Source organism: Bos taurus, chromosome 1 (assembly GCF_002263795.3).
Source record: "Bos taurus isolate L1 Dominette 01449 registration number 42190680 breed Hereford chromosome 1, ARS-UCD2.0, whole genome shotgun sequence".
Taxonomy (NCBI): Eukaryota; Metazoa; Chordata; class Mammalia; order Artiodactyla; family Bovidae; genus Bos; species Bos taurus.
In genome coordinates, this window is record NC_037328.1 from 111,812,106 (window position 1) to 111,829,231 (window position 17,126).

Consider the following 17,126-nt stretch of genomic DNA (forward strand, 5'->3'; position numbering starts at 1 on the left):
CAGTTTTCGCCACCGCCCCTTCCCAGCAGCATGTGACTTAAATATTACAGAGGTAGATGGCAAGTGCCGATTTGTGGTTGACAGCAGTAGTAGTAAATCTTACATAGCACTTTATATGCCAAAGCACTGTTCTAAATTTCTTGTATATATCAACTCATTTAATCCTCATAACAGTCCTAGGAGATGGATACTATTATCATCAGCTTGTTGCCCTTTTATGACTGAGAAAACAGAGACAGACTAAGGTTATACAGCCAGTAAACCACAGAACTGAGATTCAAACCAGGTCAGCTAGCTGTAATCTTTTATTGTTTATTAAACATTCAAAATAGACACTGCCAGACAATCTTCAAAACCCACATATCACTTGGTACTTTTTAAACAGAGCAATGGCCCTGTTACCACTGTTTCTTTCAGCTGTTTGCAGTGCCATGATTTTGGTGGATTTTTAAAAAATTGGTTATCCTCAACAAAATTCACGGCACAAATTCACTGAGTGCTTATATATTTGTGTGCATGCATAGTGCCTCAGTTGCTCAGTAGTGTCCAACTCTTTGCGACTAGCCCACCAGGTGCCTTTGTCCATGAGATTATCTTGGCAGGAATACTAGAGTAAGTTGCCATTTCCTCCTCCAGGGGATCTTCCCCACTCAGGGATGGAACCCATGTCTCCTGTATTGGCAGGCAGATCCTTTACCACTGAACCACCTGTTAAGCCTTTGTTTATGTATTTATTTGTGGTTTTAAAGGGCTTCCCAGGTAGCTCAACTGGTAAAGAATCCTTGGCTGGTAAAGAATGTTTAGCTGGTAAAGAATCTGCCTGCAATGCAGGAGACCTGTGTTCTATTCTTCAGTCGGGAATTTCTCCTGGAAAAGGGATAGGCTACCCGCTCTAGTATTCTTGGGCTTCCCTGGTGGCTCAGATGATAAAGGATCAGCCTGCCATGCAGGAGACCTGGCTTCAGTCCCTGGATTGGGAAGATCCCTTGGAGGAGGGCATGGCAACCCACTCCAGAATTCTTGCCTGGAGAATCCCCATGGACAGAGGAGCCTGGCAGGCTACAGTCTGTGGGGTCACAGAGAGTTGGACACAACTGAGTGACTAACCACAGCAGAGTGGTTTTAAAAAAATATAAAACATAAAATTTACCTTCTTAACCATCTTTAAATGTACAGTTCAGTAGTGCTAAGTATATTCACATTGTTGTGCAACAGAGAGACCTCCATAACCTTTTCATTCTGCAAAAACCAACATCCCATTTCTTCCTCCTCTCAGCCTCTGATAACCACCATTGCATTTTTTGTTTCTATGAATGTGACTACTTTAAATACCTCATATAAGTGAAATCATACAGTATTTGTCTTTTTGTGACCAGCTTATTTCACTTAGCATAATGTCTTCAAGTTTCAACCATGTTATAGCATTTGACAGAATTTCCTTCCTTTTTAAGACTGAATAAAATTCTATTTTATATGAAAAATATATATGTATTATTGTTTATCCATATAACTGTCCATGGGCATTTGGGTTGCTTCCACATATTGGCTATTGTGAATAACACTGCTGTTGGAGTGTTCATATATTAAAAACTGAAAATATAAGAATGAAACATGGTAACTCAGAAAATAGCTCACAGTAAGGGTGAAGAAAATGAAGCTCTTCAGGTTTGTATAATTGATGATAACACTTTACATGGAATTTTAAAATTTAGGACTTTAAGCTGTTTTCATATATCAAAATCACCTTTTATAATGTCCATGAGTTTAGAGTTCTGGCAATAGGCATTATAACACTTGTACATGTGTTACTGAACTGAACTTGGGGCTACTCACCTACCACACAGTAGGGGCAATTTATAACACTGAGTTATGGTAAAGGAAAGTACAGCGTTTATTGCAGAAGCCACCCAAAGAAAACAGGAACCTCATGCTCAAAGCCTAGAGAAGGAAATGGCAACCCACTCCAGTATTCTTGCTGGAAAATCCCATGGACAGAGAAGCCTGGCAGGCTACAGTCCATGGGGTCACCAAGAGTCGGACACCACTTAGGGACTAAACCACCACCACCGTCCTCAAAGAACCTGAACTTCATGGTTTTCAGGGGAAGATTATTAAAGGCAACATTTAGGGTGAGAGCTGCAGGGTACATGACTTTCTTCTGATTGGTTGGTGGTAACAGATGTTTTCAGGAATCTGGATCATCAGCTTTCTGGTTCCACCAGTCTGGGGTCTACTTCTTGTGCTCAAAAGGTAATCACAATCCTCTGCCTTGGTAGGGGTCTTAGGTCCTGCAGAACAACTGAAAATATGTGTCAGATTGTTACCTAAGACAGCTTTATCGCTAAACATTGTTTATTGACTGATTTTCCTTTGTTTCCTTCACTTCCTTGATTAGTAACTGCTCCAGTCTGCTCTTTGGAATTCAGGGAAGGTCTAGGAGGACAAAGCCTTTTTGTTTTTTTTCTACAAAAAAGAACTGGGGACATGAAGGGACTTTGTACTATACTTGGGAGGGCCCCCAGGATGCTGCTCAGTTTCAATCCCCCCTTTTTCTTTAATACTCCTCAATCTTGAGGGGGATCAGGAGTGGGACAAGAAAGGGAATCAAGTTGTGGGTAGAGAGGTTAATCATAAATTTGACAGGGGAACCTGGTTTTAAGGGATCTCAGTTTCACATATATTATGGGCTTAATTTGTAACCAAGAGCTTGCTGTTTTTGAATTCCTACATTTTCCTAGTAACAAGCTCTACATCCAGAGCTTGAATCTGAAACAGGACTGAAAAGGGCAGGGCACAACCTTTAGAAGAATGACATAGCCATTTAGTTTAGTTTAGTTCAGTTGCTCAGTCGTGTCCGACTCTTTGCGACCCCATGAATCGCAGCACCCCAGGCCTCCCTGTCCATCACCAACTCCCAGAGTTCACTCAAACCCACGTCCATCGAGTCAGTGATGCCATCCAGCCATCTCATCCTCTGTCGTCCCCTTTTCCTCCTGCCCCCAATCCCTCCCAGCATCAGAGTCTTTTCCAATGAGTCAACTCTTCGCACGAGGTAGCCAAAGTACTGGAGTTTCAGCTTTAGCATCATTCCTTCCAAAGAAATCTCAGGGCTGATCTCCTTCAGAATGGACTGGTTGGATCTCCTTGCAGTCCAAGGGACTCTCAAGAGTCTTCTCCAACACCATAGTTCAAAAGCATCAATTCTTCGGCGCTCAGCTTTCTTCACAGTCCAACTCTCGCATCCATACATGACCACTGGAAAAACCACAGCCTTGACTAGACGGACCTTTGTTGGCAAAGTAATGTCTCTGCTTTTCAATATGCTATCTAGGTTGGTCATAACTTTTCTTCCAAGGAGTAAGCGTCTTTTAATTTCATGGCTGCAGTCACCATCTTCAGTGATTTTGGAGCCCAGAAAGATAAAGTCTGACACTGTAGGACATGACAAAACCTAGTTAAAACCAACTAGGTCCAAGATGGCAGATTTGACTTCCAATGGAGCTTGAGCCTCATTATATGCTCATTGTGATACATTTAGTTCAGTTCAGTCGCTCAGTCGTGTCCAACTCTTTGCAACCCCATGGACTGTAGCACGCCAGGCTTTCCTATCCATCACCAACTCCCGGAGCTTACTCAAAATCGTATCCATCCAGTTAGTGATCCAACCATCTCATTCTGTTGTCCCCTTCTCCTCCTGCCCTCAATCTTTCCTAGCACTAGAATCTTTTCCAATGAGTCAGTTCTTTGCATCAGGTGCCCAAAGTATTGGAGTTTCAGCTTCAGCATCAGTGCTTCCAATGAATATTCAGGGATGATTTCCTTTAGGATTGACTGGCTGGGTCTCCTTGTAGTCCAAGAGACTCTCAAGAGTCTTCTCCAACACCACAGTTCAAAAGCATCAGTTCTTCTACCTTGCTGGCATGTGAAATGAGCGTAATTGTGCAGTAGTTTGAACATTCTTTGGCATTGCCCTTCTTTGGGATTGGAATGAAAGCTGACCTTTTCCAGTCCTGTGGCCTTTGCTGAAGTTTCCAAATTTGCTGGCATATTGAGTGCAGCACTTTCATAGCATCATCTTTCTGGATTTGAAATAGCTCAGCTGGAATTTCATCACTTCCACTGCCTAGCAAATTGTGGGTACCCAACTAATAAAGATTCTGCCTGCAATGTAGGGGACCTGGGTTCAAATCCTGGGTTGGAAAAATCCCCTGGAGAAGTGAATGGCAACCCACGCCAGTATTCTTGCCGGGATAATTCCATGGACAGAGGAGCCTGACTGGTTACAATCCTTGGGGTCATGAAGAGTCAGACATGACTGAGTGACTAGCACTTTCACTATATTCTCTGTCCTAATTTTTAAGACCATGTACATTAGAACATGACAACAAGTAGGAAAATTTTAACAGCAGAAGAACAGGTATGTTAATTTCTAAAATATATGCAGCACATTATAATAAATAAAATAAAAATTACCAAGACCTGAGTGAGAAAGGTACAGACAAAATTCACAAAATAGGCAGTTGTTGTTGTTTACTTGCTAAGTCATGTCCCACTCTTTTGCAACCCCATGGATTGTAGCCTGCCAGGCTCATCTGTCCATGGGCTTTTCCAGGCAAGAATACTGGAGGGGGTAGCCATTTCCTTCTCCAGGGGATCTTCCTGATCCAGGGATCAAACCAGCATCTCCTGCGTTGACACTTTATTGCATCCACTCAGTGGATTCTTTACCACTGAGCTACTTGGGAAGCGCAAAATAGGCAGTACTGCTGCTGCTGCTAAGTCGCTTCAGTCGTGTCCGACTCTGTGTGACCCCATAGACAGAAGCCCACCAGGCTCCTCTGTCCCTGGGATTCTCCAGGCAAGAACACTGGAGTGGGTTGCCATTTCCTTCTCCAATGCATGAAAGTGAAAAGTGAAAGGGAAGTCGCTCAGTCGTGTCTGACTCCTAGCGACCCCATGGACTGCAGCCTACCAGTCCCCTCCATTCCTTCTTCTCTAGTCAGTTCTTTAAAACAGTGGTTCTCAAACCTAGCTACACACTCAAATTACTTAGTACACTCAGGTCCCATTACACATCAATTAAATAAATTTCATAAAATGAGAGAAGAAAAAATTTAAGTATGGCAATACTGGATAAATAGGTAGAAGGTAATAAGCAGAGAAAAAATGTTTCTTACAGGAGTGCAAAATGATACAACTACTTTAAAAACACTGGCAGTTTCTTGTAAAGTTAAATATACACATAGCATGCTCTGCTATGCTTAGTCACTCAGTCGGGTCCAACTCTTTGCGACCCCATGGACTGCAGCCTGCCAGGCTCCACTATCCATGGGGATTCTCCAGGCAAGAATACTGGAGTGAGTTGCCATGCCCTCCTCCAGGGGATCTTCCCAACCCAGGAATCGAACCCAGTTCTCCTGCATTGTAGGTGTATTCTTTATGATCTGAGGCACCAGGGAAGCCCATACACATAGCATACAACTCAGCAATCCTATCCTAGGTAATTGCCCAGAAGAAATGAAAACTTTATTTACATAAGAACCTGTATGCAAGGGTTTATAGTGACTTTTATCATCAAAATCTGAAAATAATCCAAATGTTCTTGAACTAGTGAATGGATAAACACATGCTGGTACATTCACACAATGAAATGTTACTCAGGAAAAAAAAAAAAAGCGGGGCTGGGGGGAGGTACACAGGAAGGAACTATCAATACAGGCAACAACATGGATGAATCCCAATGCATTATGTGGACTGAAAGAAGTCAGAGTTAAAGGCTACATATTGTATGATTCCATTTAATTGACATTTTGGAAAAGTGAAACTATAGGGATTAAAAACATATCAGGGGATCTTCCCTGGTGGCTCAGTGGTAAAGAATCCTCCTGCCGATTTAGGAGATGTGAGTTCCATCCCTGATCAGGAAGATCCCACATGTCTCTGAGCAGCTAAGCACCACAACTTTTGAGCCTGTGCTCTAGGGACCAGCAGCCACAACTACTGAAGCCCATGTGCTCTACAGTCCATGCTCTGCAACAAGAGAAACCATCGCAATGAGAAGCCTGCCCACCGCAACTAGAGAGTAGCCCCCACTTGCTACTAGAGAAAAGCCTGCACAGCAATGAAGACCCAGTGAAGCCAAAAATAAATATATACATTTAAAGATATTTATTTATTTATGGCTATGCTGAGTCTTCATTGCTGTGCGGACTTACTCTAGGGGATACTCTCTAGCTGTGGTGCACTGGCTTTTCATTGCGGTGACTTCTCTCGTTGTGGAGCACCGGCTCTAGGCATGTGAGCATCACTAGGTGAGGCACGTGGGCTATCTAGCACATGATCAACAGGCCAGGCTCATGGCTTAGTTGCTCCACTGCATGTGGGATCGTCCAGGATCAGGGATCAAACTCGTGTCCCCTGCGTTGGCAAGCAGATTCTTTACCACTGAGCCACAGGGAAGCCCCAAAATAAATAAATAAAATTATTAAAAACAAACAAACAAACACATCAAGGTTTTTCAGGGACTGGGGGCTGGGTGGGGAGGCTGATTTCAAATGAGCCCAGAGAAGTTTTCAGAGTGATAAAACTATTCCATGTCTTGATGGTGGTTGTGGTTATTATAACTATTTGTGGAAAATGGCTCATATTTGTCAAGACTCATAGAACTGTCCACTAAAATTTTACTCCTCCCTGCCCCCGCCAAAAAAAGCAATTAAAAATTCTGAGGAAGATCCTGAAGATTCCAGTTAGAAAAGTTAAGAAATCTGCAACCACCCACAGTTTTAGGAAGAGACCACTAGATGGCGGTATTAATTTTAATAGAACCCAGGAAAAATTTGAAGCTCAAAGACCAAAGGCCTGGGGGTGGAGCAGTTCTTTGAAAAGTTTCCTGAAAATCCATAGCTATAACTCCTGCTGTCAAGACTGCAGTGGTTTCTGTGTTTTTCCTAAGGTCAGTCTTCCCAGTCTTCCACAGCTCTTAGTTTGTTTTTGTTTTCTGAAACAGATCAAATAGCAGAACCCTTGTGGCAGAAAGTGAAGAAGAACCAAAAAGCCTCTTGATGAAAGTGAAAGAGGAGAGTGAAAAAGTTGGCTTAAAGCTCAACATTCAGAAAACTAAGATCATGGCATCTGGTCCCATCACTTCATGGGAAATAGATGGGGAAACAGTGTCAGACTTTATTTTTGGGGGCTCCAAAATCACTGCAGATGGTGACTGCAGCCATGAAATTAAAAGATCCTTACTCCTTGGAAGAAAAGTATGACCAATATAGATAGCATATTGAAAAGCAGAGACATTACTTTGCAAACAAAGGTCTGTCTAGTCAAGGCTATGGTTTTTCCAGTGGTCATGTATGGATGTGAGAGTTGGACTGTGAAGAAGGCTGAGTGCCGAAGAATTGATGCTTTTGAACTGTGGTGTTGGAGAAGCCTCTTGAGAGTCCCTTGGACTGCAAGCAGATCCAACCAGTCCATTCTGAAGGAGATCAGCCCTGGGATTTCTTTGGAAGGAAAGTTGCTAAAGCTGAAACTCCAGTAGTTTGGCCACCTCATGTGAAGAGTTGACTCATTGGAAAAGACTCTGATGCTGGGAGGAATTGGGGGCAGGAGAAGGGGACAACAGAGGATGAGATGGCTGGATGGCATCCCTGACTTGATGGACGTGAGTCTGAGTGAACTCTGGGAGTTGGTGATGGACAGGGAGGCCTGGCATGCTTCGATTCATGGGGTCGCAAAGAGTCGGACACTGCTGAGCGATTGAACTGAACTGAACTGAACTGTTGTTGCTCAGTCGTTCAGTCGTGTCCGACCCTTTGAGACCCCATGGACCACGGCACGCCAGGCTTCCCTGTCCTTCACTAATTCCCAGAGTTTGCTCAAACTCATGTCGATTAAGTTGGTGATGCTATCCAACCATTTCATCCTCTGTTGCCCCCTTCTCCTCCTGCCTTCAATCTTTCCCAGCACGAGAATCTTTTCCAATGAGTTGGCTCTTTGCATGTGGTGACTAAAGTATTGGAGATTCAGCAACAGTCCTTTGAATGAATATTCAGGGTTGATTTCCTTTAGGACTGACTGGTTTGAATCTCCTGGCAGTCCAAGGGATTCTTAAGAGTCTTCTCCAGCACCATCCATAGTTCAAAAGCATCAGTTCTTCAGTGCTCAGCCTTCTTTATGATCAACTCTCACATCTGTAAATGACTACTGGAAAAACCATAGCTCTGATTAGGTAGACCTTTGTTGGCAAAGTGATTTTCAATACGCCGTCTAGGTCCATCAACTTTTTTCCAAGCAGCGTCTTTGGACAGCACGGCTGTCCTCACTGTCCACAGTGATTTTGGAGCAGAACATTAGTTAACCAATTTTTTGTTTGTTTTTCTTACTTTTCATTACCTAGAATCTTGAACATGTATGAAATAAACAGAATGGTATAATGAATTTCAGTATTACCAAACATCAGTAGTTATTGGTAATCTACTATTCTTAATTTATCAAACCTTCATCCTTCCCAATCCCCATGCAAATAGCTTTCTATAGTCATTTTCCTAATGAGATAAGTTTACATCATTTTGAAATGCAGTTTTTAAAAAATAGGCTTATTTTTTCACAGCTGAATTGAGCAGAACACAAATACATTTCCTACATGCCCCTTGCCCCACACATGCATAGTCTCCCCCATAATCAGCATTGCCCACAGAGTGGTACATTCGTGACACATCAGTATCACCCACAGTTCATAGTTCATGTTGGTGTCACACATTCTATGGGTTTGGACAAAAATAGTGACATGTAACTATCATACAGTATCGTAAGAGTAGTTTCACTCTACTAAGCGTCACTGTGCTCCCCTTATTCATTCCTCCCTCTCCCTAATCCCTGGCAAAATGCACAGATTTTGATTATGTAATTCCCATTTGTTTTGGATAGACCTAGTTTGGAAGTTTCTAGTAACATAAAGCAAAAAGAAAAGGGAACATTGCGGGAGAATGAAATGGAGCAGGACCTTATGGTCCTTGCCACCCCCACCCCCACGCATGTCCTCCGCTTGCCTTTTGTCTGTGGAAAAACTTTAGCCAAAGAATAAATTTAATCAGAGAAGTGAGAAAATGCAAAAGCAAAGAAAAGCAGTCAGAAAGGACAATGCAATAATAGTTTGGTCAATAAGCAAGATCAAGGACCTTTAGTTCTTTCTCAAGGGCTATAGATAATATTCTGAGCCATATCCCATGAGCCATCTTATGGATACTGAAACCTCCACCAAGTGAGATGTTAACTACATGACCAGACTGTAGCCATGATATAAGCTGCCACAATTCCAAGAATCGACCTCAAAGAAATGGAAACAAACTGACCCTGTAGCTGAAGATTAACTCTACTTAAAATAATCAAGATGACTCTGGTCAGACTAAGGTGACTGTCTGAGCTGACTGCTATTTCTGCCTGTAGCCCACTCCATCTATAAAAGCTCGTCTCCTAATTGTTGAGGATAGGCAGAGTCAGCCTTTGGACAGACATGTGTCTCTTCCCCGACCACTACCCTGGTTGTCTGAAAGAAAGCAAATTTTTCTTTTCACCAATCTGGCTTCTTTACTGGCTTTCGAGCAGCGAGCACCCAGACCCTACTTTCAGTAACAAGAAAGCTAGAGAGAGAAATCCAGTAAACAACTGGATTTCCAGGAAGAGTTAATGAAGAGGAAAGAAAGAAGGGAAAAATCAAATGTATTATAAAAGAAAATTTCCCTAAATTCATGAAAAATTCTAAACTTTGTTCAAAAAGACCTAATAAATGTTGAATAAGGTTAACAGAAAAACATACATGGTGAAAATTCTGAACTCCAAAAACAAAGGAAAACTCCACAAGCTTCCAAATGGAAAAACAGGATACTGGCAAAGGAATAAAAATTGATAGTGTCAACTAAAAAAGTAAAGAAAGCACAGTGTGACAGCTGTGAGTTCAGTTCTGTTTGGGAACTTATTGAAGACTATAGCCCAAGAGACAGTCTCTCAGAGAGTTCTGATGAACCACTAGGAAGAGGTAAGGGAGAGATCAGTGTATACGTGATTTTGGCAAAGTATATGCAATTGAGTAAACATCCAAGTAGAAGGTTGCTGCTAGTCAGGAGGAGCTGATGTCTCCCTTAATGATTTTAGAGCTTTTCTAGACATGAGAACATGCAAGAAATTTGAGTCATAAAATCTTCTCCTGAAAATAGCTTACTATGAGAAGGTCTGTTCTGCCAGTTTTCCCGAGCAGAGAGTGCCTCCTTCTTGATCTTCACCCTGAACTCCTTTCAGGGTATGTCAAAGGTCAGCAACTTCAGTGGCTAGGGACTTCATTCTTGTACAACCAGATGGTGAGCGACATTTTTTTTGTTGGTAAAAGTAAATAACAGGGAACTTCCCTGGTGGTCCAGTGGCTAAGACTCCTTACTCACAATGCAGGGGGCCTGAGTTCAATCCCTGGTCAGGGAACTAGATCCCACATGCTACAATTAAATAAATAAATAATTTTAAAAGTAAATATCAATAATATAATAAGTAACTTTTTTGATGTAATTAATACCTTGTTTTTGAGAACTTCAGCCCTAAGTCATAGGAAAAAAGAAATAAAATTTTTAAAAAATTGATATAAAAATATGTATTTTCGTTGTTCTTTGCTTTTGGCTTCCTTGACCATGGACTGAACCCTGACCTCTGGGGGGTTCGATTCACTAGACTGCCAGGGAGTTCCCAAGGTGAACATATGCTTTTATCATTAATAGAAAACAATTAAAAATAGCATCACATTTTGGTGCTCTCATATTGGTGTACACTGACAAGTCTGAAATACAAAGGTTGATGAGGGGCAAGCAGATACAATTAATCACAGCTAAACATTATACATTAGTATAAAACTTTTTGGAGGACCATTTGGCAATATTATACTTTACATTTTAAATATATATTTCAACCCAGAAATTTAACTTTAAAATATATGTGTGTGTTTTATATTTATACTATTGATAATACTGATATATATTTTACATTTTACATGTGTATTTGGGGGAGTTTTGAAAAAACAAATCATCAAACCAGAAAGAAGCTAAATGGTCATCAGTGTTATAAGTATGAGCCTGGTTGGTAAATTTTAGCAAATCCACACGACTCTGACAGGCCTAGTGTAGACCCTGTGTTCACGCTTAAGATTATTCAAGTGTAAGTAACAGAGGATGGGAGTCGGGCAACTGAAGGCAACAAAGAATTATGGCTACCTCCAGGAGGGTTTCGGAGAAGGCAATGGCACCCCACTCCAGTACTCCAGTACTCTTGCCTGGAAAATCCCATGGATGGAGGAGCCTGGTAGGCTGCAGTCCATGGGGTTGCTAGGAGTCGGACACGACTTAGCGACTTCTCTTTCACTTTTCACTTTCATGCATTGGAGAAGTAAATGGCAACCCACTCCGGTGTTCTTGCCTGGAGAATCCCAGGGATGGGGAGCCTGGTGGGCTGCCATCTCTGGGGTCGCATGGAGTCGGATACACTGAAGCGACTTAGCAGCAGCCAGGAGGGTTTTACATTGGCAGTTTCACTAGCTTTGTCAGAACGCACCAATCAAGGAAGGCCAGTTTCCCAAAGAAAAGGGAGTTTTACTCCCTTTTACTCCCTTTACTCACTTAACAGAAGTGAGTAAGGGGCATTCAGTATGTAAAAAGAGCAGCTGCTCTCGACAGTATTGGCTGAAAGTCCCCCGCAGTAGCCGCCTTATTTTCATAGTAGTGGTGACAGTTGTTCCACATTTGCTGAGCCTGTCGGGGGAGTGCTCCCAGATGTGTAGGAAAATGTCTGTCTGTCAGACAGGAAGACTACCACAAGGCCTTATGATGAGTAAACAGTAAATTTGGGCGTGACTTAACTGTGGACATCCCTGGTGGTGCAGACATTAAAGAATCCACCTGCAATGCAGGAGATGCAGGTTACAGCCCATGAGGTCACAAAGAGTCAAAACGACTGAGCAACTAACACCTTCACTTTTTTCACTTTAGCGGGGAAGACTTGCCTCTGTTCCATGTGATGGCTGCAAGGGCAGCTCAACCTGGGGCTGGAAGATTCCATTTTAAGATGGCTCACACACACAGCTGTCAAGCTGATGCTGTTGAGTGGGAGCTCAGCCAAAGCTGAGAGCCATGAGCCTTAGTTCCCTTCCAGGTGCATGGAATTCAATTCTAAGTGATTATCTCAAGAGACAGAAAGTAAAAACTACCAGTTCCTTAAGACTTGAGCCTGGAAATTATCCCAGCATCACTTAATCTGTATTCTATTGTTCATAGAGCCTAGATTCAAGGAAAGGGACATAGATTCTACTTCTCAAAGGGAGAAGTGATAAAGAATTTGGAAGCTAAGTTTTAAAACTGCCATATCAAGTTGAGGGAAGACATTAGGGTTGGAAGCTCTAAAAAGCCTCAAGAGTTTAGATACTTAATGTGAAATATACATAATGTATGACCAGCTGGCTTACTATACATAATATCTGGCATTATATTACACGTTACTTACACCAAGATTGCACCATATCTTATATTAGAATTTCCTGACCCATCCTTCACCCTCAACATGCTTTTGGTCAGAATTCAGCTTCTAAATGAAAAGGAATTGACCAAGATGGCTTTGGACTCTTTGATTCAGTATCATCATTTGAATGTCAGATCTGGATAGCCATGCTATAACGTTTAAACCTCTGGCAGATTGTGGAAAATGGAATAATGAGGACAATCATAAATATATGAGACGTTTAGAAACTATTTTGTATTTTTTAGCTAGCCTGTACATAATCAGGGGACTAAGTATCAAAGACCAGTTTGATCAACTTCAGGTAACCAAGTGAAAGTGAAAGTGAAGTCACTCAGTCATGTCCAATTCTTTGGGACCCCATGGACTGTAGCCTACCAGGCTCCTCCCTCCATGGGATTCTCCAGTCAAGAGTACTGGAGTGGGTTGCCATTTCCTTCTTCAGGGGATCTTCCCAACCCAGGGATCGAACCTGGGTCTCCCGCATTCCAGGCAGATGCTTTAACCTCTGTGCCACCAGGGAAGCCTAACCAAGTGGCCTTTAAAATAAAAGAGTAATCATTTCATCTTTTCTTTTTGATGGGTTCAAGATGTATTAGCTATTATATGGCTCTATTGGTTGGCCTGAAAATAGTCAAAAGCAATTGTATTATTTTGGATTATTTTAGACAACAAATTAATATTAATTGTTGAACTTCTTGGTTTGTGCTTGTGCGTGAGTGTTGAGTCATAGCCAGTATGACCACATGTTTTAGATTAGAAACTTATAGTCAGAGTAGACACCTATGTCTGGATTCCTCCTGACAGGTTTACTGGACTTTAAAAAACAATATATTACTAAGAGACTTGTTTTGACTACTTAGAAATGCAGGATGACTTGTCTACACAGGTCACAGTTGATATAATAAGTACACAAAAGCTATCTGTACACCTAAGAATAGTTCTGAGGGCTTACATTAACAAGACACAAATTTTTTGTTTATAATAATCCACTAGTACCAATTGCTATTGAATTTCTTGGCCTAACAGACTTCAGTATATTTTGTTATGGCATCTGAATATCTAAAAAAATAATTGGCCTATAGCATATTTCAGTAGTCTATGTTCTTTTTTACCCTTGACGTTCCTAGAGTTTCTTTGAGGCTCTAGGAAACATCAGTAACAATATTGGTATCAGAGGTACTGAATACAGTATCAGAGTAGGTGTAGGTATTACAGAGTTGGTATGCTGAGGTTAGTTATATTAACAACAATAATAATATAAATAGTTATAAATTAATATATAAATATTTAATATATGTAAATATAGTTAATATTAACTCTGCAACCTATAGGATTTATGGGTTAGATGACAAATACAATAGCAAATTATAATTCAAATGATTTATAATATATCAAAGTCCTTCTATTGGTACCTACACTTGAATTAAGCCAAAATTGCACCTTTCCTTCATGAGAATGTCGCAACTTTTAAAACCCTTAAAAACCTACAGATAAATTATTACATGTAATTTTTTTTTTAATAATACAAGAAAACTTCACTGAACTGGAAGAAGATTTTTATCTTCAGATTGAAATGATTCACTGATTCCCAGTGTGACAGATTAAACTATGTTTACAAATCCTTTGACATGCTTCCCTTCAAAAACACTTTACTGCCTGAGCCCCAGGGAAGTCTCTCTTCAAGAGGTGGAGCTTTATTCTCCTTCTCTTGAGTGTTGGCTGGACTTTATGACTTGCTTCTGATGAATGGAATATAGTAGAGATTTTTTAAAAAGTGACAGTATGTGACATTTGTGACTGAGTCATAAAAGCATTGTAACTTCTTCCTTCCTCTTTCTCTTAGACCACCTTTTCTGCAGGAGACCAACCACCATGTTGGAAAACTATCTAACCAGTTTTACAGGGAGCTTCACATGGCAAGGAACTGGGGCCTCCTTCCAACAGCCATATGAGTGTGCCATCTTGGAAATGGATTCTCCAGCCCGTCAAGCATTCAGATGATTGACAGCCCAGCTGACATCTCACTGCAACCTTGTGAGAGATACCACGCCAGAAACACCCAGCTAAACCATTTCTGAACTCCTAGCCAACAACTGTGAGATAAAATGTTTACTCTTTTAAAGTGCTGAGTTTTGAGGTAATATGTTACTCAGCAATAGATAATGAATATAACCAGAAAGGATTATGATTTATTTTATAAAAGGCACATCTAGAAATTAAGAAAAAAACAAGTATCAGACAGAAAGAACAACCTATTTACAAAAGAAATAAAATCAGGTGAATATTTCTTCCTTATCAGTAATAGTAGAAGTTGGAAGTCAACAACTACATTTTTTGAACATGCAAGGATTCAGTTTACCTATACACCCAGTTTTTTAAAAATAATGAAAGAAATTCTCTAACCATATAAAAATTGAATAGAATTTAATCATGATTATACCAAGAACTTATGGGCAAGATAAAAAGCACACACACACACAGATAGCTATTCTGCAACATGTAAATCTAAATGGATGCTGACAATATGAATGGGAATTTGTAATATGTTATAAAATTAGTCTCGAAATGGAAATAATTTCCACTTCCATACTTACTAGCTTAGTATTAAACTTTCTATTACATAATTCACTATTCAGCAAGTATTTACTTTTAACTTAATATGCCTAAGTACTTTAAAAAAATTCTCAGCAAGTACATAGACCTTTGATGCTTACAAATGGAATTTCACCTAACAACTACCATCTCTGCCAGAACTTTCCCGAAACATTACAGAATGTTAGTCTTCAGAAATGCATTATTTGTATAGCTTGGTTTCATGTGTAAACTATAGGTTACATTTAATAAATGTGTAACTTTTTAATTCAAATTTAAGGTCCATCTTCAGGAATCCACACTTTTTCTTCCCTGAATAATTTTGAGATAAACAGTTGTCAAAATGTCAACATTTATATATGGAAGAGGCCAACAGTAAGATGCTTTATCTCTTAAATGGTGTAAGATTTAGTATGTTTATCTTGAATTATATGTTTTTCTTTTTGGCCAAGCCACGGGACTTACCAGATCTTAGTTCCCTGCCCAGGGAACAAAGCTGGGTCACCCAAGTGGAAGTGCAGAGCCCTAACCACTAAACCACCAGGGAAATCCCTCTTTAATTTTAGGATTTAGTTTTGTGGGGGTTTTTTTGGTATATGTAACCTAGTTTTTTATTGGACTATAATTGCTTTACAACGTTGTGTTAAGTTACCATTGTAGGATGAAATGAATCAGCTATATGTATACATATATACTCTCCCTCTTGGACCTCCCTCCCTCCACCCCATCCCACCCACCTTAGTCTTCAGGGAGCACTAAACAGAGTTCCCTGTATTATACACCAGGTTCCCACTTCACTTGATAGTGTATTTATGTAAAACTTAATCTCCCAATTCATCCCACCCTCTCCTTGCCCCCTGTGGCTACCACTGGTGTTCCAGTCTGCGTTTCTATTCCAGACCTGCAAATAGGCGCTACAGGTTGCTCAAGATTAAGTTCTCCGTGATCATTTCAACAACGCACACCTGTTAACAAGAAACAAAATTTTAATATTTGGTTTTTACTAGATATTTTACAGTAACTAAAAAATAGAACGATAAGGAATCATTCCAATCTATTCAATTTAACTAGTTATGCAGACACCAGTTCCCCTAAACTTCTTCCCCCACTTTGAAGAACAGACTACGAAGAAAGCTAGCGCGCCTTGAGCAGTTTCATTCATTCCAGGAATAAGGAGGTATTGTAAGGAAGGCGCTTAGCCTTTTAGCCAGGACTATTTTTTACCCTCTGGAAGGCACAAACCGTCTCTGCCTGCTAAGTAAATTCCATAAACGCAATCCTTCTCCTCACTGTTTCTACCCGGCCCATGAAAGCAGGAGTATCACAAAATACCCAGCCATTGTTTGGGCTTTGCCCACCTCCAGCCTAGTGACTAAATCAGTCCTGAATATTCATTGGAAGGACTGATGCTGAAGCTGAAGCTCCAATACTTTGGTCACCTGATGAGAAGAACTGGTTCATTGGAAGGGACCCTGATGCTGGGAAAGGTTGAAGGCAGAAGGGGACGACAGAGGATGAGATGGTTGGATCGCATCACCGACTGGATGGACAGGAGTTTGAGCAAGCCCCGGGAGTTGGTGAAGGACAGAAGGCCTGGCGTTCTGCAGTCCATGGGATCGCATAGAGTCGGACACGACTGAGCCTCTAAACTGAACTGAGCTTAGTGACAAGCCCTCACTGAGTCGCCGAGAATCAGAGGATGCACCGTAGAAACCTTCGGCTATCCGCACAGGCCTAGCTGACTCCGCCCCCACGTGCCTGCAGGGGCCCAATGACCGAGACCCACGCTTTCCATACAGTCGCATGCGCTCACAGCGCCGGAGCTCGTGCGATGCCCCGCCCCGGCTGCACGGTGCGTTCGCGTTAATCCTCCCAAGAGGTCTCGGCCACTCGGGCTTCAGGTTCCTACCGAGCATTGTTTCCGAACTCGGCCACGAGAGCGTCTCCTGATTGGCTTGCCCTGGAGGCGGGTTCAGGACTTATTT

At 41.3% G+C, this 17,126-nt stretch overlaps 1 long non-coding RNA gene across 1 annotated transcript; it reads right to left on the bottom strand.

Annotated features, from left to right (window-relative positions):
• Nucleotides 1-287: 287 nt before the first annotated feature.
• Nucleotides 288-17,043, bottom strand: LOC112447738 (uncharacterized). The gene is made up of 2 exons (XR_003035899.2): nt 16,581-17,043; nt 288-16,106 (listed from the first exon to the last, which is right to left on the bottom strand). It is a non-coding gene; the product is annotated as an uncharacterized lncRNA (long non-coding RNA).
• Between the last annotated feature and the right edge of the window lie 83 nt (nt 17,044-17,126).